The following is a 23,048-nucleotide window of genomic DNA, read 5'->3' as shown; positions in this document are numbered from 1 at the left end:
TTTTGGTGAACCTCACTGCCTTTCTAGACCTGCTATCTTTATGATCTACTTTTTGCATATGGTTGTACTTGAACTTTATTATAAACTGCTTTGTTTTTACCTAAATGTTTGGTGTGGAGTTCCAGAAGGGTGTGTCACAAACTCCTGGTGAGTCAAAGGAAATTTTAGATGCTTCTGTAGATGTAGCAATGATTGGCATCAAATTGCATCGCAAGAAATGCATTCCCTTTTCAATTCTTTTTTTACAATGACTGGGATTAGGACAAGTAAAAGTATCTGTTTGGTACTAGTCTATATTTTATACCAATATGACATACAAATATCTCTCCATAGAAATGAAAATCCCTTAGTATTTGGCTAGGATATTGTAGAATATTTTGCTTTCATTGTATTTATTTTTATAAATTAAAATATAAGGCAAGACATGGGGTTATGACTTTTACTATAACAATATATTTTTAAGTAGATAAATTTAAATTAAATGGAATTCTTTTTTTTAATTAGATACTAGTAAAATGTGTATGTAGATATGCCAAAAATTATGAAGTGATACATGAATGCCTGAAGTTTGAAAAATTGTCATTTCATGAGTCAGTATTATGTCACTGCTATAGTTAAATCTGGAGGGCACTCCAAAGGCCCATATGTCGGCTTGGTTTTTAGCTTGGTGCTGTCAGAAGGTAGTGGAAACATTTAAGAGGTGAGGCCTGATGGGATGTAGGTCAGTGGGGTGTGCCATCAAAGGGGATTGTTGTATGCCAGTCTCTTTTACTATCTTTGGCTTCCTAGCTGTATGAGGTAAGCAACTTGCTCCACTGCACGCCCCACTCCCCACCATGATGTTTTGCCTCGCCACAGGCCCAAAAGCAATGGACCAATAGATCATGCATGCATGGACTGAAACCTCCTAAACTGAACCAGAGTGAAAGTTTTCTCTTTTGAAGTCAATTACTTCAGGTATTTCATTACAGTGATGGAAAACTGACTAACAGTCACCATGATGCATGTATTTCACCAAGGTACTCATATTTTTAGAAGAAAAGTAGGTAATGAAAAGAATAGTGACAGGAATACTGGGACATTTTAGTTCTTAGTTCATGACAAATTAGGGGTCAGGACCCCCTACATCAGAGTCTTTGTTTTATCATGTGTTAGCTATGTAAGTGTAAAGAACTATTTAAACTCTAAGGCAGCACTGTCTGACAGAATTTTCTGTGATAATGTTCTGAATTCTGTAATTTGAGAAGATTAATACCATAGTTGCTATTGAACACTTGAAGTTTGGCCTGTGCAACTGAGAAACTGAATTATAAATTATACTTAAATTAAATAAAAATATAAAGAGCCACATGTGACTAGTAGTTACTCATTGCATAGTGCAACTCTAAAACAGTTTTCTCACCTATTAAAAAAAAATATTTGGTCTCTGGAGAAAGTTTGAGAATTAAATGAGGTAATGCGTATAAAGTGCTTGGCTTAGTACTTGACACAGAAAAAATTACGCAAATATCAGCAATATATTTGACCTTATGAGCAACTTGCATCATCTTTCTGAAACTAAATTGTTGCTTTTGCTCTTTCAGAAAATGGTGTCTAAGATCCTCTGATACTAATGTACTTGGATTGAGTGTGCCCTAACACTCAAGTGCAGAGTGAATAGTAAGAGAAAAATAATGAGAAACATTGGATGACTTTTGTTGGAGGTGGACTTTGCCCCACAGTGGTAGAGATTTAACCCAGGGCCTGACACATACTAGATAGATAATCACTCTACCATTGAGTCACATCTCCAAGCTGAGGACTGGATTTTTTAAAATTTTATTTAGCCTCCATGTCAAATTTCTTGAAGTGAAGATTTAAATGTCTAAGAAAATAAAATAAAATGCAGGGTGACTAAAAGAAAATTTGAGTTTATAATATTACTTTATATCCCAAACTTTGTAATTTCGATCTCAACACAAATGTGAATGAGGCTTTATTGAATTGATTCTATTGTATTGTATTGTATTATCTATTCTGGTCTGACTATGTTAAAGGGCCTGCCTCTCTTCCTGAAAAATAAGGGGAATTACCACTTATTGTGTGCCTATTGTATGCCTAGCACCCTCTGGTTATCATTGCTTATTGAGACAATCTTGCAAGCTGTGTGTGTGTAGGGGGGTTTGTTATTTCTATTGTAAAGGTCAGGAAACAGACTGGGGAAGATCAAATGAGCAGTTGAAGGTCAAATAACTGCAGTATCATCTGACCCTACCTGACTCCAAGCTTGACACTGCACCTCTGCAGGTGCATATAATGAAGCTACAATCATTATTCAGTCATTATATAATGCAATTAACTCATTAGTTTGTTTTCATCTGAATTCAGAGAATTCTTCAGAGTTCTTTTTCAAAACTGCTACCAAGGAATATGATTTTCGTTTGCACTTGAAAACAATGCCTACTTGTTTTAGTGAGTCCTTCTGTAAAGGTTAGAAAAGAAATTTCCAAGATACAGCTTTCACTTTTACAGTCAACTTTTGTTGGTAATTGATCAAAAGCATCATCTAAGTGCTTTACTGGGAATACCATATTTGATTCTCTTATCTCAGTCCCATCCATACACACCATTTTTACATTCATTTCCTTGACAAGTAAATGGAAGTACAGAAACAAGCAACTTATCTAAGATTACCCAGCTGCAAACAGGATTTGCACCCAGGCAGTGTGACACCAGCCTCCAGGTTCTCGCTGTCACTCGGGTACCTGCTGGTGGCACTGGCCAGTGCTGACGTTTGTGCCCTGGGCATATGGCTGCCTCTAGCAGCTTCTTTACCATAGTACTCCTTTTTCTTCATGTCTTTTCTTCTCTAGTTTTCTCCAGTCCTCTTTCTACTCTGCTATGTTTGTAACTGGGATATGTAGGTGACATTGGGAATTGTGTGGGTTTTCTGCCAGAAAAGGAAAGGAAAAAATCTTTCTTGAACCAAATAGTGACCCATTGAAGTACCTGGAGTAGAAAAATGTTCCATGAATTCCGTAAGTCAACATGCCCAAATCTTGGCTATTTCTTCATTTTGTCTGACTTGTTGTGAAGTGGAAAAAGAGTGAGCAGCTATATCTAAAAGAGAATCTAATACCTCCTGTTCTGTTAATAGAGTTGGGTTCCAAAAGAAAATCTATGTAACTCACTGCTTCTAGAAAAACTGCAATTCTTAGGGCTACAATAGTTAGGGATGTTAACGAGAAATATTCAAGGGAAGCACTAATCATTTGAGGGGAAAATACATTTTCTATGTCAAGGAAAAGATATGCCAGTGTTGAAAGGGGGCCAAGTTATGGGAATTATTCACAGATTTTTTTTTTTTTAATACGGCACTTACCAGAGCAGTTAGGATAATCTATGCTCTATTGCATCATGTGGCACATTCAGGATTTGGCATTTGAGTATGATACATACTAAATTGAAAATACCTACTCGTTAAAAGAGAGAGGAAGAAATTCAATGGGTGGTTTTTCACCTGTCAGGGGTTATCGGAAGCTGTAATTCAGGAAACAATGAAAGGAAAAGACACAGTTTGCCCAATAGATTAGGGCTACTTAGGGAACTTTCAACCTCACTAATGAGGTTTCATTTTGTCACGCAAAGAAGTGACACATTTTGGCGATGATAATCATGAGGATTCATGGTAAAGTCATCCAAATAGTTCCAGAATTTGTACAGATCACCAAGAAAAGCCAAGAAAACACACATGCAGACACACACACACACACACACACACACACACACACACGCACACGAACAGCACCAGTCAATAATTTCTATTCTTCCAACACTCCAGCCTAGAAATGATGTAACAAAGAAAAAAAAAAAAAAAAAAAAAAACAAAAACAATGAGTTGGATGCTACATGCTGAACTATATTGTTTTTAAATTTATTCAGGAATTTAACATTTATCTTAGAACTGCTATGGTCACAAGCTTTGAGTCTCTGTAAATTGTAATTTACAATTTACAATTTACAACACTCTGTAATCTATGAGCTTTCATCAAGAGGAAATAATAACAATAAACAACATGAATAATTTTGTTTGTTTGTTTGTTTGTTTTTTGCAGTGCTGGGGATCAAACCCAGGGCCTTGTGCTTGCAAGGCAAGCACTCTACCGACTGAGCTATCTCCCCAGCCCTGAATGAATAATATTTATCTGATAAATATATCTGCTATTATATATCAATAATAACAATAAACAAGAATCATATTTATCCGATGTCAGCATTATAAGAAATGGGTTGATTTTAATGGGGTGGATCATATGAAATTGTCAATATTCCACTGTTTTTGATCTCCCAAGTGGCAATTTTATATAGTTAAATCTTATATATTAAAATATAAATAAATCCACAAAGCAGAAAATGTTCTAACTGGAATTGCACTGGATTTTGTTCAAGTTTACAGAAGCTATAATGATATGAATGTTTTTACTTCATGATGGTATTCTGAAGAGATGAGCTAAAAAATAAATAGCAATGTAAAGTGTCCTCTGACATTCTTAAGTATTAAATCAGGTTTGTTCAGCACAGTAGACACTTTTCAAAATTATCATAAACCCAAACAAACAAAGCATAAATTGCTAATGAAAAACATCTAGTGATTGAGTGTTTTCTGTGTCTGTCTGAATGACAATTAAATGCTAAAAGAGAAACATAGGTGACTTTTCCTCCTTAGAAACTCTACACCACACAAAGCATCCATTGCCTACATAATCATAGTTGGGAAATTAAAACGAAGAAAAAAGGGCACTGTACATTAGGAAATAGTTAAGACCTTAGTCCCTTGATTTAGACATATGAAATTCACTTTATCATTTAACCTATGGAAAGACCTTTCCAAGAGTGAAAATAAAGTGACTCATTAAAACGATCACTACAGAAAAACCAAAGGTCACCTTTTTCCCAGAAAGAACAATTAGCAAATTAGAAAATTATCTTCCCCCATTTTTTATTATGAAGTATCTCAAAACTACAGGAAAGTTGTAAAAAAAAATACACAATGTTCACCCCATGCTTCTGACTTAGACCCACCAATGGCTTAGTTGTCAGTATTTTATCTTCTCTTTCTCGCTCTCAGTTGCTATATTTTTTCATTCTTTTTTCATGATTTTATACACGTTTTACTCATTTCTTTGTGATAAATAACCGAACAATAATGTCAAGTATATGAACATTTATAAAAATGAATTTTTACACCTATATTTATTTGTCATTTTATGTATGTAATTCTTTAATAAAATAGCATTTAAATCAATTAGATTTTTAAAGATACTTAAAATAAATAGTATTTTCCCTTTTTTGCTGCATTTTGGATTATTTGAGCATTTTTGTGTTTGCTTTATCTTGATTGGCTCATTAGTCATACATATTTGTTCCAATATTTTAGTAATTGCTTCTGGGCTTACAATATGTATTCTTTACTAACTTTAAATAATGTTATACATATAGTATAGTAATCTCACAGAATTGTAGTTGCAAATGCTTCTTCAAACCCATTATGAAATTATTATTTAAACATGTAATAAATTTCACTATATATTACTTGAGTTTTTACTTTAAACAGTAAATTACTTTTGCTGAATTTCAGGAGAAAAATTACCCCATGTGCATACATAGGTCCTCTCCCTTTCTCACTCTAGGTTGCTATATCTGCTCTGACAGTGGCAAATAAGCAAAGATATATCTCAAGGATGTTTCAAGGACTTTTGAATACTCTTCATGTCATCTGTGACTCTCTCCCTGTCCCCCAGGTTAACCAATGTGGCAAGGATTCATAGAAAGATTCTGTCATTGGAAAATAACAGTTTACCTCAGAAGTTTTATCCTAATCTAACCTACTCCATTCTTCAGAGTTGTAAGGTTCCTTTCTTCAAGAAAGAGGAAGCAGGATGGTTATTTTATCATTGACCCACAGGGCATGTAGGTGACAGTGATATATTCACTTGGTATCCTCAGTTAGAAAACAACCTCCAACAAATCAATGTGCAGGGGGAAGGGATGGCATTGTCTTCCGCCTATCAAGGCAAGGTCTAACTTTCACAGCAAAACCCTCTGGGAAATGACTGTGTTCTTCTCACCTTATCTTGTGCCTGCCAATTGATCTCCTTGCCTCCAGATTCTTCCTCCACTCTCTTAACTAATCCTGCATATGGCTGCCCATTCAACCTTCTAGAAACCCAACTTTGATCCTGTCATTCCCCTGGTCAGAAATGTTCATCTATGTCCTGTGTTGAACAAGGTAAATTTCAAGCATCTTAGTCTAGGACTAATATTCACCTGACAAGGCTGCACCAGGTGTTTAATATTGAATCACTGACTCCATACAGGACCATAGGGGTTAGCTCAGGAGCAGCTATGGCAGAGTACTGGGGCTTGGGAATGGTGCTGGTATGAAGGCAGGTGGTCACCGGCAATTGCTTAGTAGACGGAGGTGATGGGGTTGGTGGCCATGCTAGTGGCTCTGGGCAGCACTTGTCAGCTCCAAACAAAGCTATAATCATCCTTGTTTTAGGTCTTGACTTCAAAATACATCCAGTCCATTAAAAATAAATAAGTAAATACAAGATCTGTCTCATGAACAGCACTCCTATACTCCAGTCTGGCTCAGCCTTCCATTCGTATTTTCTCCTCTGCATTGACAGCCAGGTTGACTTTTAACGCTTCCGTCAGAACGCATCAGTGCACTGGGGGAGGTGCATATCCTAGTTCCCGATCACAATCTACTGTGCCATAGCGACCTTGCCTACTCTTTGAGCTCATCTTCCTCTACACTTCTCTGACTCTGGTCACTCTGTCCTAATTCCTGTCCCTCAATGATGCCAAACTTGTAGTCCTCCACTTGGAACACACTTCATGTCATTTTGCATCATGGTTATCTCCTTCTCATAAGTCTGTTCAAAGCTAGTTCCTTGAAGAGGCCATCCCTGACCATTCTAGAAAGTCTTATTTCCCTTTTTTAACCTCTCTCCCCTCATCTCCCTATATATGTTTTTTATTACATCCAAGGATGCCTGAAATCATCTTCTGTTTACATGTTTATTTTCTATTTCCACTGAACTCTAGGTTTCTAGAAAGTAGGATTCTATGTCTTGTTCATTGTTTAATCCCTGCCCAGAAAGCAGTGCCTGGCTTAATATGTTTTTTGACCTGATTGACAAAAGCATTGTGCTTGGTGTCTAGCAGTAGTAACTCCATTGCTTGGCTGTTTTATCATCACGGTATTCTAATTAGTTTTATGTCAGCTAGTGAGCCCGGCTCTTCTGGCCCCACTCCCTCATGTTTGTATCTTAGCATCAGAACACTGCTCAGCACTTAACTGATTTTGTTGAATCTAATTTTTTATTGTGATAAATAAGAACTAATTTCTTATATAGAACTTGGAAAGAGATTTCTTAAAGAAGCTGTAACCTTTTCTTTCTCTCGATTTTGATGTTGGGAATAAAAAAGAATCAGATTTCTTAGAAAGATTGGTTAAAAATTTCTCAAGTTATGCCTCTTTCCTGTGCAACAAATTTTGTATACTGGCAGTCCAGAGGTTTGCAATAGCACTTGGATGCCATTTGTTTTATTCAATGGTTCATTAAAATAAAAATGTTTCAGGGTGCATTTAAAAATCAAAGGAGTTCAGTTTTACTTAGATAAAAAAAAATTGAAATCATATTTCCAGTATCTCTTATAAAACAAAAACAGAAAAGAAGATCTGGATACAGCAAACTCAGTTTCAAGCACAGTTCACTAGAGCTGAGTAGGTTGCTTACTTCCACCTGGCCAGGAATCCCTGGGTTTGCCTGGCCACCACCTATCCTTTCTTATTCAGTTTTCCTCTGCCTGGATCCCGAGAAGTGGAAGCAGTCAGGTTTGTGATTCCTCTGGTAAAGAAAGTTTCCAGAAGAGGATAAATATTTTTACATGTGGTTAGGTGGAATTTGAATTCTCCAGCATTTCTAATCCAGGGTCCTGGCTTCATTGGATGAACTAGGAATTAAAGAAGGAAATATGGGCAAGGATGCTAACTTGGAAATAACAAGAGGGATTGGAGCAGTTAGGAAAGAGGCAAATTTATGTTTCATGGGACAGGAAGATAATACATTGTTTTGGATCCTAAATTTTTCTAAGAATATAATGTAAATTTATAAAAATTTCTAGAATCTGTCCCAGGGTCTTAGAAAAGCCTTGAGCAAGGGAGGATGTTTAAAGTTTAAGAATCACTAGCTCTATGTAAACCCACCTCTGATTGGAAATGGAGAGATCTATAGGCAATCACTCAGACATTAAACATCTGTGCTTACTACAACGTCAAACATGCCACCATAGAACGGAGGAAGTTCAATAAGTTGACAGAAGCTGAAGCAAAGGCTTTGTGTCAAAGCCTACTTTGATTCCTTTTCCTTCATTATCTACTTTGTTCTGGAAGTAATCCTCTTCTTGCTTCTAAGGATTCTTAAATCTCCGGCAGCTTGGTTTTCGCCTATGGGAGCCACTGGCTGGAGAAGGGAGGGTGAGGACTGGGAGAAGCAAAGGAATTTCACACCCAGACCTCTTGTCTGAGTGGCATCTCCAGAAGCAACTGCCTCTGCTCTTGCCTGTAGGGTTGGAGGAACCCTTGATGGAAAGAACTTCCAAGAAGAGATTTGAGCCCTTTGGCTCTGTTTAGGGCCTCTTCCCTTGATCTCTCCAGCATCAGAGTCGCAGAATTTCTGCTTGTTGAATTATATTTTTCTACTAGACTCTTACACATTGACTGATGTTGGGACATATTCTTTGTCTAGCTTTATTCACGTACTATATAGGTACTTAATTCTCTGATATTTCCATTCTTATTATAATCTGTGATTTTTAATATAATTTTTTATGCTTTTACAACCATACCCTTCACATCATGAAGTTGTTATTTTTATTGGCTTATTTGTTTTATTATTATCCAGCCTATGATAATCTTTGGTTCTGTAAAAGAGTGGTTTTTCCTTATGCGAATGTTAGTCACAGGGCAACTATTATCAGTGAGATATTAAAATATCACAGTAAGTTCCAAAAATTCCCCTTATAAAAATGTGAAATTAGTATAAATCTAAGATCACAAAGCAAGCATTAGGTGATATATGAGTAATCCTGGATTATATGAATAAAATTTTTATTTTGGAAAAGTTCAAACATAGGCAAAGTAAGTAGAATTGTATAATGAAGCCCTGTGCTACTGTCACCCAGGATCAACATTTATCTGTATTGTACGACTGAGATGTACCTCAGTGGCAGAGCACATACACAGTGCCTTGGGTTCCATCTATGGTCCTGCCCCCCAAAAAAAAGTAGTAAATGGGGAAAATTTTTAAATATTTTTAAAAATATTGATATTCCTTTATTCTAAGATCATCTATATTTCCTTTCAACCCCTATTTCCTTACTGAAATAAAATTTTTAGAGTTTTTATCATAAAATTTCATACATTAAAATGTATGTTTTAGTTATACAATTCAGTCTCGCAAGAAAGTTCCCCTCTCCTGTACCTTCCCAGTCGATGCCTATGCTGTTGCTAAAGCAATCACATTTCTGATTGATTTTAACTGTTATTAGTTTTACATAAAACATATGCAAACAAAAATCTAGAACATATAAGCAGACTCACAAGTGTGTATGCTTTCATGCCTGGCTGTTCGGCATGTTTTTGAGATTCATTCATGTTCTAGTGTGTATTAGTAATTCACTCCTGAGAATCATTGTATTGCATTGTAAAAATAACCAAAATTTCTCCAGTTTATAGACTTAGGTTGTTTTTCAAGTTTATGTTTTGTGAATAAATTTTCTTTTAATCTGCTTTTGCATATCTTTTTGTGATGATAGGTTTTCATTTCTCTTGGGTAAACAAACAAGTATGAGTGGAATTTCTGAGTCAAATATAGATACATGTTTAATTTTATAATAAACTGCCAAAACAGTTTTCAAGGTGAATGGACATTTTTAACATTGTCCCCATTGATGTATGAGACTTTCAGTTTTATCTCCATCTTGCAAATATTTTGTATTGTCATGTTTATTAATTTTTGCTATTCTAGAGGACGTGGAATGGCATCTTGAGATTTTAATATGGAAATCTCTGAAGACTAATGATCCTGAGCACCTTTTTCATGTGCTTTAGATTTTGAATTGTCTGTTCAAATCTGTTGTCCAACTTTTGAATTTGGTTGTCTTATTATTGAGTGGCAATAGGACTTTTCTTATATAATCAGTATATATAGTTCATAAATGTGCTATTCAAGTCCGTGGCTTTCCTATTTATTTAATAAACAGTGACTTTTAAATAGCAGCAATTTTTTAATTTCAACATAGTAAAAGTTAATCATATTTTATTTTAAAGATATTGTTGTATGTATCCTGTCTAAATTTTTGTCTATTTTTGAATTATAAAAATAGTCTCTTACATTTTTTCATAAGAACATTGTAGTTTTACTTTTCCATTTGTTTGTATAAGCCAGTTCAAATTAATATTTTGTGTATCTTGTGAAAAATGGAAAAATGATTGGTGCTTTTTTTTTTCCATATGGATACCAGTTGTTCCATGTGTTTTGTGGGACATTTTGGCCTACAATTCATTCATTCATTCATTCATTCATTCATTCATTCATTCATTCATTCATTCCTTTCCCTTCATTTTCTTTCTTTTTAAAAATTTGAGTGTCAGAATAATGATTGCTCCATAGGTGGTTTAGGAAATGTTTCTTTTTTTTCCTCTTCTCTCAAGGAGTAAGATTGACATTATTTCTTCTTTACACATTTGGTAAAACTACCCAATGAAACATTTGAACCTAGACTTTTTTCCCCCTTTTATTTGTTTATGGTTTTTGTTCATTTGTTTGTTTTTGTGGGTTAGGCGATAAATACTGACATATAGTGTTTATTCTCTTCTTCTTATGTCCAGTCATTTTACATTTAAATGTTTCTTAATGCTTTCACAAAAAAACTCAAGAAAATATGAGGTAATCAAATACAGAAATACATAAAAGGGTAATGCATCCAAGTCAAGTGGTAATTATCCGAGGAATGCAAGATTGATTTGACATTTGAAAATTAATAAAAACAATGCAACATATAATTGGATAAAGGGAAAGTATATAATCATTTCAATAGATACAGAAGAAATACTTGACAAAATTTCTGATCTATTCATAATAAGAACTCTCAGTAAATTGAGGAGTAAGAGAGAGCTTCTCAACATAATATAGGACACCTACGAAAAAAGTTACAACTACCACCATATTGAATGCTCTCTTCCCTAAAGTGAGAAAAATAAGAAAGCTATTTTCACTCTTTTATAAACCATATTATTGGAAGTTATATAAATAGACAAAGAAAGGAGAATAAAACTACCTCTATAAGTTGATAACATGATTATTTATATAAAAAGGAATGGACCAAAATGCTACCAGAAGTAATAAATAAGTTTGATAAGTTCTCAAATATGAATTATTATTGTTTAAGATTCAAATGAATGTGTCATAACAACAAATATTACAAAAGGATTTTTTTGTAGTGCTATGCATCATACTCAGGGCCTTGTATGTGCAAAATAAATGCTCTACCACTGAACTACATCCCCATCCTTAAAAAAGAAAATTTAAAGTGTGAAATAAAACATAAATTAAGAATTGATTTAACAAAGGTATTTTTAAAATCTCTACAAGGAACTAAGAAATTAAAGAAGCCCTAAATGAGAGATAAACCATGTTTATGGATTTGCAGAATTAAATAGTATTATCATAATAGTTCTCCCAAATTTATAGATTCAACACAATTCCTGTCATAATCAAGCAGACGTTTTTATAGAAACTTATAAGTTGATACTGTTTTGTGGATAACAGAGAAAAGATATTGCTCTTGCTTTCAAAGTACTTAAGTCTATAGCAAGCAAATAGATGACTATAACAATGTGTGATGAGTGTTTTGGGGGTTAGGAGAACATTTAGAAGGGATGCTCAATTTCTTTGGGGGTATTCTTTTAGTTTAAAAAACATTGCACTATTTGGTCATGATCCTGACTTCTCTAAAGAATTTCAGCATATTCTACCTGCATAATACTTGCATGATTGGATTCTTACTTCATGTTTATCCTTCCTGGCTTTCTTTTGTTCCAGCGAAAGGCAACACCTTCTCCAGTTTAGATTGTCATATGGCCTTTGGTAGTGTGTCTAGATGTGAAGTATTTTCATTTATCCTCTTGAAATTAGTTGAGGTTTTTGAATCTGTGGATTGATTCCTTTCAACACATTAAAAAAAAAAAAAAAAAAAAACAGGCATTTTCTCTTCAAATGATATTTCTCTTATTCTCTCTTTTTTGTTCCCAGATTCTGCAATCAAATGTCTGCTAAAGCTCTCCCTGTTCACACTACACTACTTTTGCTTCCTTCTGCATTTTCTATCCCTTTGTCTTTCCGTCCTCATGCTAGATATTTTCTTCTGTTTTGCTAATTATCTTGTCAGCTCCGTCAACTATCCACTTATTTCTTAATTGTGGTCTTGGCATTTTTCCATTTTGAATTTTTGTTTGATTTCTTTTTGCATCTGACTTATCACATCTTAATAGTCTCTCAATCTCTGCTTGAAATTATTAGGACTGAGTTTTGTGTTCCTGAATATAGTTGATTTATAGTCTGTGATTATGATTGAAGATTACAGGATTTGGAGTGCTGGTCGGTCTTTATCTATTGGTTTTTACATCTATATATATCTCTATCTTTTCTTCTCCTGTATATAATTAGATTTGATTTTATACTATCTTAGAAAACTATTTTGTAGAAAAATTTTAGAGAATATCATCTTTTTGTAGAGAATATCATCTGTCTCTAGAGAGTCTTTTCATATGTTTCAAAGAGGCATCTATTAGCAATTAAAAAATCATTCCAATGTAATTTTTACATCTGTACTTTTTCTGGGTCACCCAGATGACTGGAAGTTAGGGCCATCTGTGAAAGTTTTGCTTGGCTTCTAGTTCATCTATCTTTCATGATGTAACACTTCTGGGTTTGAGATTGAAGTAGAAATGGCTCTGCAGAGTTCCCACTGATTCCAAACTTTGAACTCTGACTTTTATTCCCTAAACATCTTGAGGATGTTAAAGGCAAAACTCAACCCCTTAACTTTTCTCCTGAATGGGCAAGTACAGAATAAAAATAACCTGAAATAGTTGGTTTATGTCTCTAAACTTCCTTCCTTTTTTGGATATTAGTTTATTTCTCTCTTATTTGTTAGCTATTTAATTATCTTTACAAGATTTTTAAAAATTACTCCCCCTTTATTATTAGTCAACGGCAGTGATTTGGAATGATCTAATGTGCCATTACAAATGGTAGAAGACCCATTCCACCATATTTTCTCTAAACTATACGATGATTTCATTTACTTCTGTTTCACTACCAACAACCTAAGCACTGTCAATTTTTACCTAGACCACTGCAATAGTCACTTGATTAATTTCCCTGAATTCTTGGTTACCTCCTTGAATCCAGGGTTTCTCCACCTCAGCACTATAGATATTTGGGGTAGGATAATTCCTTGTTGTAGTGGGGGGTAGCGTGGTGTACTGTGCATTATAAAATGTTAGCATACTTCACTTCTACCCACTAGATGAGAGTAGCAACCTTCTCCTTCCCTCCCTCTCTTTTGGGGGAAGACATTGTCAGGTGTCCTGTGAAGGACAAAATCATACTCTTTTGAGAATCACTTTTTTAATCCATCCATTACAGAGACAGAATAACAATCCCCAGCATCAATTCAACTTATACAAGATAGAATGTCAATTTCTACAAAAGGTAATTTGAATGACATAGTAGAAAATATTTTCAAACACTATACTAGTATGCATATTATATTCCATTTTACTTGTGTGTATGTACGTATGTGTGTGTGTGTGTGTGTGTGTGTGTGTGTGTGTGTGTTATAAGCTGTCATTTTTTAAAGTTCTTTACTGGCTCCAAGGAAATCATTGAAATCCCTTATAAAGCCATTCAGAGCTTTATCTAAGATGGTTTCTGTTTAGATTCGTGACATCTCATGCCAGTGTTCCACCCAGAATTCACGCTGCAGCTGCATTGAACTTCCTTTTCCTCAAAACTCTTTGGAGCTTTGCGTGTGGTATTCCTTTTGCCTGGAATGCTTCCACTCTTGATGTCACCCACCGACCGCATCTGTTTTCCTATCCTGTTGATCTCGGCTTCATCGCCATTCTTCAAAGAGGCATTTTGTTCAATGAATGACTGACTGAATGAAGCCATTTTAGCTCTAGGTTGGTTACGACCTTTAGATGACACATTTTATTCAACAAAATAAGTCCATTAACAAAATAAGTCAAGTCAAAACAAACAAAACAAACAAACCAAAACCCCTCAACCACTCTATCATTCTCTCTACCAAGGCCATCTGTGACTGTCTCCTGACTTGCTGGGTCCCAGAAAACAGAGGTACAGGGAACTTTCAATGGCCAATTCCAGAACTCTCTCTGCTCATCTTTTTTTTCCCCTAAAACTATCTCTTAATTGGTTCCGCAAGCCTGTGCTTTATGACCAAACTGATGATTTCTGAGGAGACTAAAAAGTAAACCCAATTCCTCTCTTCTCTTTCTTTTACATTTTCCTCTACTCTTTCTCTATATTCCTACAAACTACGATTTTAAAGCATACATTGAAATTATACAGATCAAGTTCCCCAAAGGTAATTATATTAAATTATTTTATTTCATTTAAAGAAAATGAAAGTAATAATTTGACTTCAAATTCCTTTCATGGTTAGGTTTACAAGGAGACGTGATAGGATATCTATTTAGCTCATTTTCCCCTGAGTTCAGCATAATGACACCTTTGCCTTAAGATGGAAGTTAGTTTAACTCTTCAAATCTCAGTTGAAAGAACTCTGGCAAACTTTTATCCAAATCACCAGATATTTACACCTACTAACTTCCTGGGTAGGGATAGACAGCTTGCAAATACTGAATATGGAAGGAAGGAAATAATGCTAATTCACAAAATTTTTTCCCCACCAGTCCTGCTCTAAATGAGATTGTAAAAGAGAGAATGTTGATTTCAACAAAAGAGAGTTTGAATTGACAAGACTGTAATGGAAAATATTTTGAAAGTGTGCACTGTCTTTTCGAATGTACAGTTTATCTTCATTATTTATATCAGACTATGAGAAACAGATGCAAGATGTCTGAGGTTTTCTCTGGGGAGAAATAAGTAATACTAATGAAATACAGATTATGCTTAAACAGATAATCAAGAAATTACAATTTATGGCACTGAACAACTCTTGGCATGAAAATGATCTACTTGAAGCTTCTGAAGACCACATGCACCTGAGAAGAAATATCCGATGCTCTAAAATGAGAAAATAGGTACTTGAACTGTACACTCCTGAAATACTAAAATGAGGCCTTAGGAAAATCCTGAAATACAAATAAGTCTAATCCCTGTTTTCTCTGTATGAATAATGCATGTAGCATTAAACAGGATGGAATGAGAGTAACATTTGGGAAATCATGGTTCACTTATGAAAGGATCAGTCAGCTCCGACAAAGAACAATGCATATGACAAACCAATATTTTAACTAATTTTTCAAGGTAAGAAAAATAAAAACTGACACAGGAGTGGAAGGAAACATGATACAATGGAGGAGATGTCGAATTGGAAACAAGAACACTCTCTTCAAATGTTTGCTCTGGCTGTGAGATCTTGGACAAGTCACTTTTCTTCAAATTAGTAAACTAATTTTTTTAGAGGGATTTTAGTTCTGAGCAAATTGAGTGGAAAGCACAGAGAGTTCCTTTAGTCACCCTCTAACACACACACACACACACACACACACACATACACTTGCACCCCTCCCCCCACTCTCAGCATCCTACACCACAGGGGTACATTTGCTACAATCAATGAATCTATGTCAACACATCATTATCACCCAATGTCCACAGTTCACATTAGGATTCACTCTTGGTGTTTCACATTCTGTGGGTTCTGGTAAATGAATGACATTTTCCCATCGTTGTAGTATTATAAATATCAGTTTATGTTCCCCAAATCCACTGTGCCCAACTTATTCGTTCCTCTTTTTTTTGCCCTGAAGTTTGCTCTGTATGAAATTAGTATAGATACTCTAGTTTTCTTTTGGTTAGTGTTAGCATGATGTATCTTCTCCACCCATTTATTTTAAATCTATCTGTGTCTTTTATTTAAAGTGGGTTTCTTATAGACAGCATATTTTTGGGTCTTGTTTTTTGATCCACTCTTACAAGCTCTTTTAATTGGTCTATTTAGGTCACTGACCTTCAAAGTGAGTATTGACACAGATTAGTATCTAACATATTTATTACCGTTTTTTATTTGTTGTTCTTGTTATTGTTTTTGGGGGGCAGGGGGTACCAGGGATTGAATCCAGGGGCACTCAACCACTGAGCCACATCCCCAGCCATTTTTTGTATTTTGTATTTATGTAGAGACAGGGTCTCACTGAGTTGCTTAGTATCTCACTGTTGCTGAGTCTGGCTTTGAAATGGTAATCGCCCTGCCTCAGCCTCCTGAGCCGCTGGGATTACAGGTGTGTGCCACTGGTCCTGGTTATTTATTCCATTTTATTATCCACACTTTTTCTAACTTTTAATTGAGCATTTTATATGTGTATTAGTCAGCTTTTTATTTCTAGGATGAAATACCTGTCTCACTTTCTTACGTGAGTATGAGCAAAAGGGATGAAGGCATCAAAGACTGTTGGGATTTACAAGGAGAGGAATTCATAGGATTGAGATTCATTCGAAGTGTTGAGAGGAGGAAAGGGGCAAGGAAGAAAGTAACAATCTCACTGGAGGTCTTCCAAAGATCATGGGTCAAAAAAGTGAAGTAGATATGGGAAATTTTTGATTCATATTGGCATTGCCTATTGAAAAGTTTGCATTTCACCCATTGCCTATTTGGACCCAGACATACAGAGGTGACATATTGGCCCACCAATCTAAAACAGGCCTCAGAAAACAAGGGAATATGCTCCTAATTATTATGCAGGAGAGAACAGAGATGGAGCTAATGTGATATCCAAGTGATGGGGACTCTGGGTGTCTTGCAGCAGAAATCTTGATTCTCCCCAAGACATTGAGTTCTTTTCTCAGAGGAACTGCCTAGCTGTATGTTCATTAATTTCAAAAAATAATTTAATCACCTTCATGGATTATATTATTTCCTTCATGATTTTAACACTTCCATGAAGTAGCAACTCCTGAAGGGAAGCCCTTTGCCCACAAACCCAAAGAGAACGAGGTTCCTCTTCTACCCCAATGCCTTTTTCATGTCTCTGCCATGACCCTTATTACTCTGGAATGCAGTGGATCCCCCACACATTTGATATTTGAGCATGGGATTCTTGGCAGAAGATTTGAAGAGATTAGCGAAACCCATCCATACTACTGTGTTTACTGGGAACTCATTCGGTCTCTTGTTGCTATTTGAAAGGGACATTTAACCTTCTGATTTGCACACTCAGAAAGCAGACTTTTCAAGCTTATCAAAAAATGCACACTTTCTCATCAACTCTGGTTTTTCATTACATCTTGAGCTCCATAGAGTTCTTATCATGCAACATACCAAAGTGCATGAGCGGCCCAGCTCCTTGTTTGGTATCATAGTATTTATTCTAATTTCTCCTAAGTAAAAATTTCAAAGTGACTAAACGTTGGCACCTTCCTACGGAAGGCATGTAGTACAAGAGAGTGATACTTTACAGTATCTGAGATCTACTGCTGTATCAAAATGGTCAGGAGTTCTTTTCTACTGTCTACTAGGCTTAAAGAAATGAATGATTTTAACTGAGCATGATAAACTGCAAATGTGTGTATGCATTACAAATGGAAGAATTTAAGAAGCTTTCAAAAAAAAGTGAGCTGGACCTAAACTTTGGCTATTTCTTTCTTTCTTTCTTTTTAATACCAAGGATTAGACTCAGGGGCACTTGACTACTGAGCCACAATCCCAGTCCTATTTTATATTTTATTTAGAGACAGGGTCTCAATGAGTTGCTTAGTGCCTTGCTTTTGCTGAGGCTGGCTTTGAGCTCACAATCCTTCTGTCTCAGCCTCCCAAGCCACTGGGATTACAGGCATGCGCCACTATGCCCAACAGGCTATTTAGTATTTTAAAGACCAGAGTTCTTTGTCCTAAGTCACCTCTCATTTTGGAACTTTCCTATAAAGCTTTTGCCCAGATGTCTGCTTTTCTTTCTTTTATCATGGCTTCTCCTTTGTCTTTTGTTTGGCACAAGCATTTCTCTTCCCTAATGTTTTGGTAGAACTCTGAAGGTTGCATAAACCCCAACGTGAGAAACTTAAAAAAATGACACCTCTTTTTTTTTTTTTTTTTTTTTTTTTGGTGGGGGGTACTGAGGATCAAACTCAGGGCCTTGTGCTTGCAAGGCAAGCACTCTACCAGCTGCGCTATCTCCCCAACCCACCTCTTTTTGTTAAAGGTAAGGAATGTATTTTATGGGGTCTATCCAGGAGATTTCAATATTGCAAATCCCATTGTGGCACCTAAATAATTAACCTATGGCCAATGTATGTGTGAAATTATTGCCTTAAACTTGCCTCAATGACTGTCACTAAATTAGTAGGATTAATAATTTACACCAAAATGCGAACCTAACACCATTAAAACTGATAGGAGAACTTGTTCATTAATTGCAAGAAATTAGATGAAACACAATTGCCTGAATGTGAACTATCCTGTGGCTCAATTGGTGTGTTTGTTCCATAACTGCATGGGGGAATGGATGGAGATCCTGGAATTGCTCAGGGGATGCAATATCCAAATGAGTAAGGTGTGTGTACAACAGTCTACTAAATATACACAGAAGAAAGGGTGGATGTCTTTGAAATGACTGGAAGCAAGCCAATGAGAACAAAAAAATTGGGGAGGCGTAGAAAAAAAATAGGGCTATTTTTGTCTTCAATTTATGGCAGTGGTTCTTGAGCGCTGGTTGGCATAAAGTCATCAAAATATTACTCCTCAAGAAAATCCAATTTAGTTGATCAAGGGTGGGACTCAAGAATATTCTTTTTCAACAAACACTGCAAGTTATTCTGATGCAAGTGATGTGGACCAAATTTCAAGAAGCAATGATAGGTGTGATTTGATGCATTTGGCTATCCTGTGGGCAAGGTCGCTGTCTTGTTGACTTGCACAGCTCCAATATTGAGCTTGGTGACTTTGCTTAATAGATATATTTATAGTACCCTTCTCCAAAGGGCACTTTGTGCCTAGTTCTAATGCAAGGAATGGTCACTAAGGTAGATGTTTGGGTCAACGTCTCACTCCTCACTTCTATTAGCACATTCTCAAGACATTCCAACCATTTTCATGTAATATGTTGACATGCTGGTGGGGACCAGGATAAAATGATGTCAAAGAAAGCTATCAAGACCAAGAGTCAGACTGTTCAATGCACCATGGAAACATCAGTACTCATGTGGTAAAACAGGAAGGAAACAGTTGTGTTGACTGCTTTATGTTTTGTTCTCCTATACTCCAACAGGCCTGACCTCATTTTCTGGCCTAGCCTCTCTCTGAGGATGTTTTCCTGTTGTTAGAACAGGTTGCGCTTAGCCTAGTGGAGAAAAGCACATGGAACAGGTAATTCTCCATCTCTGGGTGTTATATAAAATATGCTAAATGAACAAATAACAAAGGTTGCCAATGTAGGGTGGAGTAGTCCAAGGGAATACTGGTGAAGAATTGCTGTTTAAATTGAGTTTGAAATGTTGGTGGATTTAGCTAAACCAAAACTATGGGAGTGGGGATGAGTGAGGAGATTTTCATGGAAAGCAAAGCAAGTGTACAGAGGGATGGCTCTGAGGAAGAAAGTCTGTTTTGTAACAAAACCCTAAAAACCCAAGTAAGTCTGTATCCCTAGAGTGAGGAGAGGTAGCCTGAAAAGATAAGCAATTTTAGATGATGGAAGACTTTTAATGACTGAAGTTTTAAGCAGGGTGACTAGGCATGTAGTACATATTATAAATAAATAAATTTTTAAAATATATTAGGATGGAAATTACCTCAGAGTTTGTAACTTGCTTTAAACTTTTTAAAAAATTTCTAATTTTTTGTGTGTTTTTTTTTTATTGGTGCATTACAGTTGTACATATTGATGGGATTTGTTATTACATATTCATACATGCACACAATTTAACTATATGATCACGTTAAAATCTCTCCCCACCACTTTCCCCCCTTACATTTGTATGTCCCTCTTCTTACATGTTTATAGAATTCCAGTTCATTTCAGACCAGCAACATACTCAGCCCCAGGGGATGAATTAAAATAATTCTACCACAATCATAACCATTTTCTTCCTGTTTGTCAGCAACTTGTTATTCCAGCCTCCCTCGTGTCTACAGATAGCCTCTATGTAGCTCAAATCTGGTCAATCAGATATGAAGGAAGGTTGCTGGGAGCTTCTATGAACTTAGTACTGCTGCTGTAACAAGTTACCATGAATCTAGTGACTTATATGTGAGCTTCTCTTATAGTTCTGGAGGTGGGAAGTCTGAAATCAGTTTCATTGGGCTAAAGTGGAGATGTGAGCACCGCTCTTCGTTCTGGAGACTAATAGAGAGTCAGATGCTTTGTCCTTCCCAGTTTCTACAGGCTGCCTGCATTCTTGCTTCATGATTCCTTCCTCATATCATGCCAACTTCCTGGTTTGAGCATTATATCTCCCACTTCTCTTATGTGTCAAATCTCCTGCCGTCTTTCCCTTATCGGGATACTCATAATTATATTTAGGGCTCGTGGGGTAATCTGGAATCATCTCTCCATCTCAAGATCTTTCTTAATCACTTCTGCAAAGTCCTTTTGCCATGAAAGGTAACATTCACAGGTTTTGAGAACTAGGACAAGAATTTGATGGCCGTTACTTAGTCTACATTAGACCTCTGGATAAATTTTTAAATTTCTGACCATTAGAGAATCCTTGTTTCAGCCTTCCCCTTTCTTTTTTTTAGAAATTTTTTGGGAGAGGCTTTGATGCCTGGAGCCATTATAGTCATTTGTATAATCAGTAAATAATATTTAAGACTGAAAATCCTACACACTAAGGACAGTAAGAGCCCAGGTTCCTGGCAGCAATGCTGAGTTGCTAGACAGAATTTTGAAGAATGTGCCTCAGAGCTGCATATTTGGCCTTGTGGCTGAACACATCTTCACAGCTCCACTTGAGTTCAGTGCTATTGGCAGACAGGAAAATTTTATGATTGTATTTTTTAATACTTAGAAATGATCAGAGATAGAAAAGAATGAAAATTCTGGTTCAGTCTCTTTATCTTAAAGATTCAAGACTCAGAAAGGTGATGTACTTATTCAAAGTCCATAGTTGATGGATTCATACCTAAAAGTACAATATTATCTCCTGGCCCTTGGTTTAATAACATTCCTCCATTTCATGAAGACCTGGGACAACTAAAATGATGGTTTTGAGTTAAAAAGAAAAAAAAAAAAAAGCAAAGAACAAGCATTTTAAACAATTCCTAAAACAGACTTAACCAGGTTTCTAGTTGTTCTAACTTAATAAAATGTAATAGGGAGAACTTGTAACATTAAGAGGAAAAATTTATATTAAAAGACTAGGACTGTGACACATTAAAGGACGTTGGCAACGAACATCAAGAGAAACTGATGGTTGTCATTATGTAAGAACAAAGAAGTTGGTTCTCTGGAATTAAAGGTGTTCCAGTGTTATTGTTGCTTGTGGGGAGGAGCAGGCACCTGGCTTTCTCTTTTCCCTTAGGACAGCTTTATCCAAATAAAGCATAGTGTGTTTCATCACCCATAATGGAAAGTACCTGTCACTCCTTGAACATCATCATATGGTTGGTGGCCAGTGGATAATGGACCACTGAGTGTCAAGGTGACTGGCTTTCAATGCACACAAAACTAAAAATTATAGACCTGTCATTCCAGAGGCAGGCCACAATTAGCTGTCTATGCAACTTGAAATTTCCATTTTGCCAGCTGAGTAATCGTTTGACTGGAGTTTCTCATTTTGGAAGCATTTCCAAGCCTTTTGTGTGCAAGTCTTTTAAAATGTGGATCCTAAAGTAAATAAACAGTGCACTTAATCAGATGTATTCTTCTTAGAAACACCCCTTCCTAAACACACGGGCAAACCCCAATATTGCTATAATAGTAACAACAATAAAGTGACAAAACAATATAAGCCTCGGGTATTTTATTTAGGAATGGTAAAAGTTCAGACTGAAAAGTAAGAATCACATCTTAGTACCTTGGAGTCCTGCACTCAGAAAGAAAAACAGATTTTGGCAGTCAGATCATTTGATTAGAAGATATGTGAGAAATAAAAATCAGTACAAGGAGTCAAAATTGGGAAATTTTAGTCTTAGAAACATTTGTTGATTCACAACTATACAAATTACCAGTATTCTATTTAGATTTGGGTTCTAATGCCATATCTGAGTTCTGACTTTTCTCTTAGTCTTTTAGAGGTAGAGAAAATGATGTCAAAGGAAGCTGTACTGGAAAATTGCATTGCAATTTCCATTCTAAGTACAGTAAACTTCAGGACCCACAGTCTCAGATCAGAGTCTGAATTGTCTAATTGAACATGGATCTTCTTTGCCCTCTTACTCCCCTGCCTCTAGTCCACGTTTATCCTCTCTTTCCCTCTCACTTGGATGAAATATGTCTAAATTTAAATTACCAAACCACAAGGAAACCAGAGAAGTTGACAATCAATACAAATTAAGGGAGAGATCAGAAGTGTTTCAGTGAGATTCTCCCTGTAAGTCTTGGCAACCTCATGATTTTATTTAACTTTCCATCATGGTTTTGATTACTGGGAAGGGGAGGCAGGGTTACACAGAATAGAAAAGATTTGCTTGGCACTGGAAAAGAACTGAATTTGTATTGTATTGAAATAGGTCCTAACTAGGCTGTTTATGGTGAAATATTGACTATTCTATTGTTTTTGAATGACTGA

The sequence above is a fragment of the Sciurus vulgaris genome (assembly GCF_902686455.1).
Source record: "Sciurus vulgaris genome assembly, chromosome: 11".
Lineage (NCBI taxonomy): Eukaryota > Metazoa > Chordata > Mammalia > Rodentia > Sciuridae > Sciurus > Sciurus vulgaris.
The sequence above is the reverse complement of the archived record's forward strand: the minus strand, read 5'-3'. Positions refer to the sequence as shown.